Source organism: Gossypium hirsutum, chromosome A13 (genome assembly GCF_007990345.1).
Source record: "Gossypium hirsutum isolate 1008001.06 chromosome A13, Gossypium_hirsutum_v2.1, whole genome shotgun sequence".
Taxonomy (NCBI): Eukaryota; Viridiplantae; Streptophyta; class Magnoliopsida; order Malvales; family Malvaceae; genus Gossypium; species Gossypium hirsutum.
The window spans coordinates 107,646,968-107,658,997 of record NC_053436.1 but is presented as its reverse complement, the minus strand read 5'-3'; the positions used below and the strand labels follow the sequence as shown (position 1 = coordinate 107,658,997).

Genomic DNA, 12,030 nt, shown 5'->3' with positions numbered 1-12,030 from the left:
AATATACTAATAGTTTATATATAGGCATCACGTAATATCATATATCATGTAATATTATATCTTTGATTATAATTATACTGCAATAACAATTAATATAATAGTAGTACATTATATATTACTTGTTGTATATTATTTTTATTATATACTAGTTAAAATATACTCTAAGTCCCTATATTTTCATACATTTAAAAGTTAGCCCACCCACTATATTATATAATGCTAATCAAATCATATAATATACTAATAGTTTATATATATATATATGCGTCGATGATTAAACATTATAAATCATGTAATACTATATCTTTTATTATAATCTGTATTATAATAATAGTTATATATTAATATTTTTAGTAATAGTTATATATTATAATATTATTTTATGTATTAGTAATATACTAATTTAGTATATCGGTTTAAGGTCAGGTTAGGTAATCGGTTTCGGTAATAGGAAATAATATATGATTATATCATTAAAGTTTAATTTTATAGATTTTAATAATTATTAATTTATATGTATATATATGTATAATAATATTTATATTAAATTAATATTTTAAAAATTTATTCACGTTATAATTTAATATAAAATCATTACTAAATTATCTTATTAATAAAATTAATAAGAAAAAAATGCAAGGTTTATGAATACATTTTCAAAAAAAATAAAAAATTATCATTATTATATTTTAAGTAATATCATAAAATTATATTAATTATTAATGCTATGGTTGTTCATATAAAGTCGAGCTTTGAGTTGGATTTATCTCAGGCTTGGGTCAGATCGGTCTCAAACCTGGGCTGAGTATATTATGACTCGAGTATTTCAAACTTAGATCGTTATGAGTTCAGATTAGCACGGGCGGGCTTTGAGCCCGAGTCTATTTTGACCGCCCTAATCAAAATAACCTGATGACAAAAATCAGTCAATTAAAAACCATGGACCAAAAGTCTCAAGAGAATCACTGCATTAGATGCTCAACATTTTAAAGTTCAATTTTGCGAACACTCTTTCTAAGAATGATTTTCAATAGATTTGACGGTACCTTACCTTAATAATTCTTATTAGAACACGACTAAAGACACAACTAAAATTATTATTATGTTTAGAGAAAACATAGTAGAGAAGAACCACCATAACTTTCGAAGGAAATAGAATCAACTCAGAATTCAACCACAGTAAGTTTAAGGAAAAGCAAAATATTGAAACTAAAACTAGAAGGACAAAAAACAAAGAAAATTGTTGAAAAGGCTGTGGCTGGCAACTATCCCGAAAGGTGGTGCTACCGTTGAGAAGACTTAAGTGAGCGGCTAACTTTTGTAATATTTTATTTTGATGGATATTGAATACATTTATACATATAATATGAATATATTTAAAAAAATAAGTATAAATCAAATATAATTAAGTTATCAAAAAATAATATATTTTAAGAAAAAAACCATAATTGGAATAACATTAAAAAATTCATTTATTGAAAGAGCTAATATTGAAACTATTAAGAAGTGAATATCATTTGCATGAAAAACATATACGTACGGACAGTCTAAGAATAATTCATTAAAATGAAGTTTAAGTTATTTTCAATTAGAAAAAGAATAAAAATTTACCAATAAATAGTTAAAAAATGGGAATTAAACTCAAATAATAAAATAAAATTAGAGGCGATGGCAGCACTATCGGTATGGTCTCCAAATAACATCTTCCCTCGTAACACCTGGCTGGTGGCAATATGGATGAGAAGAGAATAATATTTCACATTGGTGTTTTTTTTCAGCAATAACGATAAAAGGAATCAGGCTTGTTTGGATTTCTATTTCCATTTCTATGCCTGAATTCACTATCCTCTTCCAACAAAAAAAACATATATATATATGTTTTAAATATCATTAAAAATACTGATAAAAATATTCGTGACATGTCATGTGTTATTATCTAATTATTTTATCAATAAAATCAACTTTTAACAGGAAAAATTAATTTATCTTTAATGTGACCTATAAAAACTAATATTTAGTGAATGATCAAAATATAATTTAACTCTGTCAATTTTACCAATGACACTTTGGAACTCTTCCTTAAAAGAAGTCTACGTGCCATATCATAGCTATCAACAAGTATATATAGCCCTTCCGCCCTAACACCAAAAATCACCATTTGCACAAACAATTTGTTGATTCAGCTGCCATCTATATAGCACTTACCAATACCATTACTGTTTCTTCAAGCTCCCTCGTAAGCTTCTCCAATCCAATCTACCTTGTTTTTTCTGCATTTTTAAATCTTATTTTATGATGAACAAGCTTGGTTTGAGGATCAAAATCTGGATCTGATTTTATTCCCTTTTTTGTTATAGTTTTAAAGATAAAAATGAGCTGCTGGGTCGGAGGAGACTGGATGTGCGGCGCCTGCCAGCACCAGAATTTTAATAAGAGGGAAGCTTGCCAACGCTGCGGGTACCCCAAGTACGGCGGCCCGATGTGTCGACTTACTTATACAACAACAGTTACAATAGTGCTGAAGTTTTAGCTGGGGACTGGTACTGTTCCGCCATGAACTGTGGGGTTGTCAACTACGCTAGCAGAACAAATGCTATCGATGTGGTTCGTTGAAAAATGATATTGTGGTAATTATAATACAATGGGCTGTGATGGGACTGTTCCCCTGGATGGAAAACCGGTGACTGGATTTGCACAGGTCAGTAAAATGAAAGATAATGTACTATCGTGTTTGACACATAAAACGAGTTGGAGTAACATAGATAGTATCCTGTGAATAAAAATGTTGGACACATAAGCTGCATTGTGTCTGGTTATGACATTGGTTAATGATATTGCATTCATTGTCTTCCAGACATGGTATCCACCCAATATAGCAGATAATGAATTCCATCTTATCACATGTATGTATATATGGAGACTGTCATTTATATATGCTTATCGTTGATCTGATATGACTGCAAACATTTGTATGGTCAGATATGGATGTGGAGTTCACAATTATGCTAGCAGGATCGAGTGCTTCAAGTGCAAGACCCCAAGGAATTTTGGTAATATATATAGCAAAGAATACGGGTAAAAGTATCATAGACATTTTTGTACTAAGAGTTAAATTGCATTTTTTTTCTCTCTACTAAAAAAGTAGGTAAATTAATCACTATACTTTAGATTAAAGAGTAAATTAATCTTTTTTGTTTAAAATTTCATTCATTTGTACAGTTAAAAACTCGCGTAACTAATAGAATAGTTAAACGGAGACATTTGACATGCAACGGTTACCTACTGATGTATAGAAATAAGTTTTAATAGCAAAAATAGATGAAACAGAATGATCACTTTGTTTTTTTATCTAACGTACAAAGGTTAATTTGTCAATTTTTATGTAGAGAACACAAAAATACAATTCAACTCTTAATACATGAACCTCTATTATACTCTTACCAAGAATATGATTTATTAGCATGAATAGGCTATTCAGTTTTTTTTGTTGATGTTTCTCAGGTGGTGCATAAGGAATTAAGAAGAATATTGTGTGCAACCAATGTTACTAGTTTCTTTTCATATATCTAATCTTCACTGACCGGTTTTTGTTTGGTTTTATTGGTGTCAACAAATATAGCATTTAGGATGACCAAAAGGGTGAAAGCCCTTTCCTTTTCAAGCTTATCAGTGTAATTGTAATCATCAACAAAAGGGTTTCTGGTTTGGTTAATGGGGTTATGATTTTTTTTTGGTCTTTTTGCTATAGTTGAAGGCTTCATGATATTGGACGATTAAGATTTAATATTAAATAAGTTTAAAAAATTTTATCAATATTATTAAAAAGATAATACAAATTTAATCTTAAAGACATATTATTAGAAGAAATAACTCTAAACTCTTAACATAAATAAAATAAAAAATTTAAAATTCGAATTTAAACATTTATCTCACTGAAATCTTTTGTAGGAAACAAAATGTAATAATTTTCTAAAAGATAGGGTTATCTTGATTTAAACTTCTTCTTCAATGTGAAATTGTAATTATGTCAGCTAGCCTTAGAAGTTAAGTTACTAATACCAACAGATAAATTAAAGTCATTTTTTATTTTATTGATTAAATTTTAATTCGGTTAGTATTAACATTTTATCTGTATAGAAATATATAAGTTCAAACGTATTAAATTATATTTATTCTCTTATTTAAAGATTGAGAAAAAATTATAAATAAATTCATAATTAAAGTATTACCCCTTAACTTTTGGATTCAACCCAACCAATGCAATGTAATTAATTCATAATAGAGAAATTCATTCAAGAGGATTCTTTCATTTCAAAGTCATGCTTTAATAATTTATGAACCCTTTAAGCATAAAAAAAAATCTGTAGAATTATGTGTGTATATATACATGAAGATAAGAACCAAATGCTCTAACTTTAAAAGCATAGATGCTTAAAGTTCCTGAAACTTTGAAGTTTAAATATATGTAGATTGAATTTTTAATTTATGTTCATTTTATGATTTATGTTTGAGGTTCGTGATTTTTTTTTAATAATGTTATTTTTAAGGCTCGAATCATTTTCCTCACTTGAGAGTACAATATAACTTATCACTACACCTAATATTTTTGAGTATTTATATTTCGGTTTGAATTATAATAGCATAGATGCAATGCAAATATCAAAGCAAAATGTGGAATCCTACTTTTTCACTTCATTTTCATTTTCCATTTGATCTTATTAGTGGCTCACCACTTCCCACTGCTAAAAATGGGATGCTGACTTGTTCCCATACTATGGTTAAAAAGTATAAATTAATCTTTTTTTAGTATTATTGGAAACAAATAAAATTGGTAATATGTACTTTTGAAATCTAATTGAAATCATATAAAGAATCTACTATCTAATATATATATATACTATTTTCTTTTTTTCCATTGACTCTATATATTAATTAAATTATATTTAATTATTTCTTAAAATGTTTTAATAATTCAATTACAAAATTAAAATATAATAATATATAAGTTTAATTTAAAAAAAATAATAATTGATATTAGACTGAATTTAAATAAACAACATTTTGAATTTTGTAAAATATAAAAATTATAATAGTGGATTGTGTGAAATTCAATTTTGTATATAATTTTTAACTTAATTTAATTATTAATTAGTGGATGTAGATTATTAAATAAATTTAAATATTATGGCCACAAAATAATTTATTTTGGAGCAAAATAAAGTTTTAAATAATGTAAAAGTAAAAATTTAATTTATTAAAAAAATGATTAATTTTTGTTTGTGATTTGGATAGTGTTGTAGGTAAAAGTGAAATATTTTAAATTATTACTAAAAAATACAAAACAAAATAAAAATAAACAGGATGAAATCACCAACCATATAAGTCAAACATCATGCATGACTTTCAAACACTTAGACATCACCAAAAAGAAAAACGAAACAATCCCTGAATCAATCAAAGCACCATGAGAGACTTGCCCAAGAAAACACCTCCAATCACAAATCACAGTCAAAATCAATACTTAGAAACCGATGAAATAATGAAACTCCAATGTCAAAAACAGAGAAATGAAAAATTAACTCATGAGGAGAAATCTCCAAAGCAACTTGTAAAAATTCAACAAAATCCACCATCACCAAAATCATGCTTTGAAAGACACATCCAAGACAAACTTCCCCAAATCCATCACCAAGTGCCAAAAAGTCAAAAACATAATAAAAGAAGTAGAAAACTCAAATATAGATTAGACCTGATCATGGATTGAATCAAGTCGGGTTGGAGTTGTGTCGGGTCAAAACAAAAATTTAGGTTTATTTTTTAAGCTTTGGCCTGGCCTAAAATTCTATTAAAGTCTGGCCCATATTATTTTTTTTATTCTTTATATAAAATAAAATTTAAAAAATAAAATTTATCAAATACACTAATAATATTAAAATAAATGTTTATCAATAAATTAAAAATATATTAAAAATATGAAATATGAAATTAAATTCTACAAATCTAACATATGTCAGATTATTTTAAAAGTATTTTGATTTTTTAGAATTTAAAAAAAAAACCCGAAATCAGTAATTTCTTTGCCTTATTTGAAAATATATATCTTTCTAGATATGTAAATTTATTTAATATTTTATTTTCATTATATAGAATTCAAATAAATTCGGAATAAAAATTGAGACAATTCTTTACTTCTTTCCACTTTCAGAAATTTCTTTGATATCTTTTTGTCTTTATCAGGATTAATTATTATTGATGAAACATCAAACAAAAGTTTTTAGAAGAAATTCAACCTTTCATTATGGTAAAAATGACAAAACATTAGAAAACTATTTTGCATTTTAGGAGAAATATTTTTATTTTCTTAAATGATTTGTTGAATATTGTTTTTTCTTTATTTTTATTTTATTTTATTTTTGGGGATTTATTTTCTTTTTTGGCACATTCTCTTCTCCCTCTCCCTCTTTGGGTTTTCTTTTGTTTCTTTTTCTTTTCTTTTGGAAAAGGGTTGTGTGGTGGTTTCCATGGAGCTTCATTTTTCTCTATCTTCAAGTCGGGTTTCGGACGTTTTCGATCATGAATCAGGTGTAGGATTCGAATCTTACCTATTCTATTTTTATTTTGCGAACTATTGTTTCAGCATTTCTTGAATGTGCGCTAACTCGTTGGTTTTGGGTTTTTAGTCGTTGAAAAAGATATGGGAATACTCCAATTTTCCATTATACTCTTGTTAATGCAAGGGTTGGGGACTGTTTTGATGGCTAAAACGGTGATTTTGGCTTGTTCCGAGGTGGTTTCGTGACCAAACGGATGGCTACATGGGCATGTGCTAGTTCACACAGCTGTGTGCTTTTAAGAGTTAGGGTTTTTTGGTGAATTTTGGTGCCACACGGCTTGGCCACACGATCGTGTGGCTGATTTGGGAAAATTTGTCGATTTTCACACGACTCTGTAAATCTGTTACGCAATTGAATTGAATTTCCATAATTCTATTTTTAGTCTCGATTCGAACTCACACGAGCTCATATAGCTCACCCTCTTAGTGTTTCCATTTACAGGTATGTTTCTAAACTTTGACACTGGATGCAGTATACGGAGGTCTCGGATAGTCACAATTACAAATAAAATATCAGTTCTACTTTTGATTTCCATTTTGTTATACTATTTTGAACTGTAAGATTTTACTAAAACTGTGGTACAAGTTCAGTTTTGTTTTTTGCGCAAATCTTGCTTTGTTCATGAAATTAAACTTTAAGTATGAATGTAATGGAATTTGAGATAATTTGTTTGTAAATTTTTCCTATGATCACTTCGATGATCAATGTAAATTCGGGTTTCGGTCTAAACTTTTAGGCTGGGTTTAGGGTGTTACATTTAGTGGTATTAGAGCCAGGTTTGCAAAAACTCGGCCTGTGTTTTTTCGTATCCGTGTACGCACGTGGTTGTTTTTAAAAAAAATTACCACAGTAAGTTGAAATGATTTGGGTTTTAGAAATGTTTTACGAAAATAAAATGTCTAAGACTCCAATGCTGGTCCAGGTGGAAATTCGAAACTGTAAGATTGCAAATGTAGGAATTTGAATTTATTTTATGTTTGTTCTCTAAAAATGTAGATATCCTAAGTCAGTCATAGGATAGATATGGATTCTGAAGGTAAGCAAGGTCGCGATGAGTCGTCTGCTTATCCGGGATTCGTGTCTATTTAAGAGTTAGAGGACAATCCGATTCTGCCAACTTCGGGTAGTGATAACCTGAAGCTTTTTACAGAGGCATTGACTCATGTAGTGAGGGAAGTACTAGAGAAAGTGTTTGAGGCTCTGATAAGGGGTTCTACTGAAATGCTCTGAACTAGGTGCGTAGATTGTGGGAAGAAAAGGGATCGCAGTTCTCCAAGGTTGGAGCCTCGTTCTGCGAAGCTGTTAAACACATCTGAGTGGCAATAACGGTTGTGCGGAGGGTGCTGGTAGTGGTGCGAGCTCTTCATTTTGTGAGCACCGTACGAAGCGCCATCCGGGCAATTGTTGGAAAAAGGCGGGAGCATATTTTCGATATGGGTCCATAGAACATCAAATTAGGGACTTTCCTCGACAGCTTTGAGTCAAGTATGGTCGGGAATGTTTCGATGTTTTGATTAGAACATAATAACTGTGTGTGATTGGACGTAAATGTGTATTTACTTTAGTGGTTAAGTGTTCTGGGTGGGTGTGAGAGGTCTTGAGTTCAAGTTTGGTGTGGTAGTGTTTTGGGACTAGAGTGCACAACGGGAGTGTATTGGTGTAGCCTGTGTTATACCACTATTCTTGTAACACTAGTAACCCATATCCGTCGCCGGAATAGGGTTACGAAGTATTACTAGAATTTACAGAACAATTATAAATAAATCATGTCATTTACTATTCATTTTCTGAAATTAATCATATCGTCCCTTAAATAGACCCTCGAAGCCCTATTTAAACATTAGATGCAAATCGGGACTAAATAGGGAACTCAAAGAAAATTTTTCGTGAAATTTCAAAATTTTTCCTAGGTACAAAGGTCACATGCCTGTGTGGCCAAAGGATACGCTTGTGTGATCCTATGCATGCCTGTACCTCTGGCCGTGTCTTATCCCGTGTAATTCCCTGACTTAGGTCACACGGTTAATCTACACGCTCGTGTGCTAGACCGTGTAGTCAATTTATTTTTCAAAAATTAAATGCAGGTTTCACATGGACAAATCACACGCCCGTGTGTTAGACTGTGTACCTTACACGGCTGAGACACACACTCGTGTCTCTACCTGTGTGCTCAATTTTGAGTATTTTGTTTCTAAATTTTAAGATGTAGAGGACACACAGCTAGACTACATACCCATGTACATGACTGTGTGTCACACACAGCTGTGACACACGCTTGTGTCTCTACCCATGTGGACGAAAATAGGCAATTTTAAGGCCATTTTTCTCACATTTTTAATTATTCACCTGCACACAACTCTTTCATATACCAATATAATTCAACCAAGCAACCAATACAAGCTAAAAATCATGTTTTAAACTTATTAAGCCATTACAAAACTCCCTTGCATACACTTATCATAATAACTCAATTCATTAAATACTAAAACTACTACTATGTATATGCATACAAACATAAACATATGTATCATGCACAACTATATGTCAATTTTCACTATTTTCTAAACTAATCCTATACATGCCATATAAACAATGGGTTATATTACAAAAATCTACCGGAGATATCTGGATAGTGTGATCCGATCTTTCGAACTCACGTTAATCTACAAGGAACATTAAACACGCAAGAGTAAGCTTATAGAAGCTTAATAAGTTCATATGTTTAAAAATAATTCTTACCAATCATACTGCATTAAATAAACAACAAACAATTCACTAATGTTTCCTGTCATTCACAATTCAAATGATAAATCCACTTGATTGAGCTCAATACCAATAACTACTTAATTTCTATCACATTAAACCATGTAAAACTTACCTATCTTGGTCAAATTAGAGAACATCTTACGGATTTGAGTGCATCATTTACTTGGTGCCATAGACCAACTATGGTATTACACGAATATTGCCATGGCCCTGCCATGGTCTTACACTCGTAGTGCCATAATTCAGTTATGGTCTTATCATCATGATGCCATAGTCCAGCTATGGTCTTTCGCGAATATTTAGTGCTATGGTCCAACCATGGTTTTACATTTATGGTGCCATAACCCAGTTATAGTCTTTTCACTAAAATGCCATAGCCCAGCTATTTAAACATTACCATGGTCCAACCATGGTCTTATCCGTCAACTCGTCTTTAGTCACATAACGATCGTACTCAATTCCTATTTTCTACTCAATTTGAACTTTTAATTCGATTTTCATATCGTTACGATATTCATAATTCAATAACAAAGATATAAAATAATACATTATATTATCTCTAATTTAAAAATTAATCATGGAATCCAACCATATGAACTTACCTGGAGTAGTTTGCAGAAGTTGTAAAAAATTTAGGGACTAATCAATTATTTTCTCTTTTCCATGACTTTTTTGAGCTCTTGGTCTATAATATAAAATTTCCATTCATTAGCATTTAATTCAATTCTAATTCACTTCACAATTTATATCCTTTAATTTTGAAATTACACTTTTACCCTAAATTTTATAGTTTTTACAATTCAGTCCTTAATCAATTAGCCCATTAATTGAGCTAATTTTTCTCAATTAACACTTTATCTAATCATTTTAGGCTACCACACAGCCTTTGATATTCATAATTTCAACATTAAACCCTAATTCTTAACTTTTTCACAATTAGGTCCTAAAAATCAATTTCTATTGAAATCACTTAATAAAATCATCACATAACAAAATTAGAACTTCAAATCCATGCTTATTCATCATAAAATTCCAATAATTATCCATGGAAACTTTCAATATCACTCATAGAATAAAAAACTAATGAATTCAATAATCGGACCTAGTTGTAAAAGTATTAAAATTACAAAAATTACAAGAAATAATCAAGAATTGAACTTGCTTGTAGAAAAAATATGAAAAACTAGCTTAGAGAGACTTTTAATGGCTGTTTTTGGCTGGAGAAATATGAATATTTGTCTAGGATTTCAATTTAGTCACTAGTCTTATTTTTAATTCTAACCAAATTACCATTTTGCCCTTATTTCACACATATTTTGTCTATTTCTTCTTCCCACATGCCCTCCAGCCATTGCCCATGTGCCTAATTATGTATTTGATCCTACCTTAATTATCTCTTATGCTATTTAATCATTATTCCTTTAATTAGCAAGTTTTGTACATTTTTCAATTTAGTCTTTTTTAATTAATTAACTATCAAAACGTTAGAATTTTCTAATGAAACTTTAATACTAATTCACTAACACTCCATAAATATTTATAAAAATATTTACGGCTCGATTTATAAAATCAAAATCTCGATACCTCATTTTCAACTCAATTTACCTAATATATTCTTTTAATTCACAAAATTCACTAATTCAAAAATATTTCAAAAATCATACTTGACTCATAAATATTAATTTATTAAAATTTCAAAATCAATCTTCAGATTTAGTGACCTCGAATCACTGTTTTCGACCACACTGAAAATTAGGCTGTTACAACTCTCCCCTCTTTTAGGAAATTTCGTCTTTGAAATTTATTACCTGAAATAAGTTTGGATACTGTGATCTTATTGATTCCTTAGTTTCCCAGGTTGCCTCCTTCGAACCGTGGCGATGCCACAACACTTTAACTAATGGTACTCTTTTATTTCGTAATAAATTGTGAAGTGAATTAGAATTTAATTAATGCTAATGAATGGAAATTTTATATTATAGACCAAGAGCTCAAAAAAAGTCGTGGAAAAGAGAAAATAGCTGATTAGTCCTTGAATTTTCTACAACTTCTGCAAACTACTCTAGATAAGTTCATATGGTTGAATTTCATGATTAATTGTTAAATTAGAGATAATATAATGTATTATTTTATATCTTTGTTATTGAATTATGAATATCGTAACAATATGAAAATTAAATTAAAAGTTTAAATTGAGTAGAACGCAGGAATTGAGTATGATCGTTACGTGGCTAAAGACGAGTTGACAGATAAGACCATGTTTGGACTATGCCAATGTTTAAATGTAAGACCATAGCTGAGCTATGTCATATAAATGAAAAGGCCATTATTGGGTTATGACACCGTGAACGTAAAACCATGGTTGGACCATGGTAGTAAATATTCGCGAAAGACCATAGCTGGGCTATGGCCTTATGATGATAAGACCATAACTGGATTATGGCACTACGAGTGTAAGACCAAGGCAGGGCCATGACAATATTCGTGTAAGACCATAGTTAGACTATGGCACCAAGTAATCGATGTACTCAAATCCGTAAGACGTTCTCTAATTTGACCAAGATGGATAAGTTTTTACATGGTTTAATGTGATAGGAATTAAGTAGTTATTGATATTGAGCTCAATCAAGTGGATTTATCATTTGAATTG

At 30.0% G+C, this 12,030-nt stretch overlaps 1 pseudogene; it reads left to right on the top strand.

Annotated features, from left to right (window-relative positions):
* Window positions 1–2,152: 2,152 nt before the first annotated feature.
* On the top strand, window positions 2,153–3,652 carry LOC121212579 (uncharacterized RNA-binding protein C17H9.04c-like; annotated as a pseudogene).
* The last annotated feature ends 8,378 nt before the right edge of the window (window positions 3,653–12,030 follow it).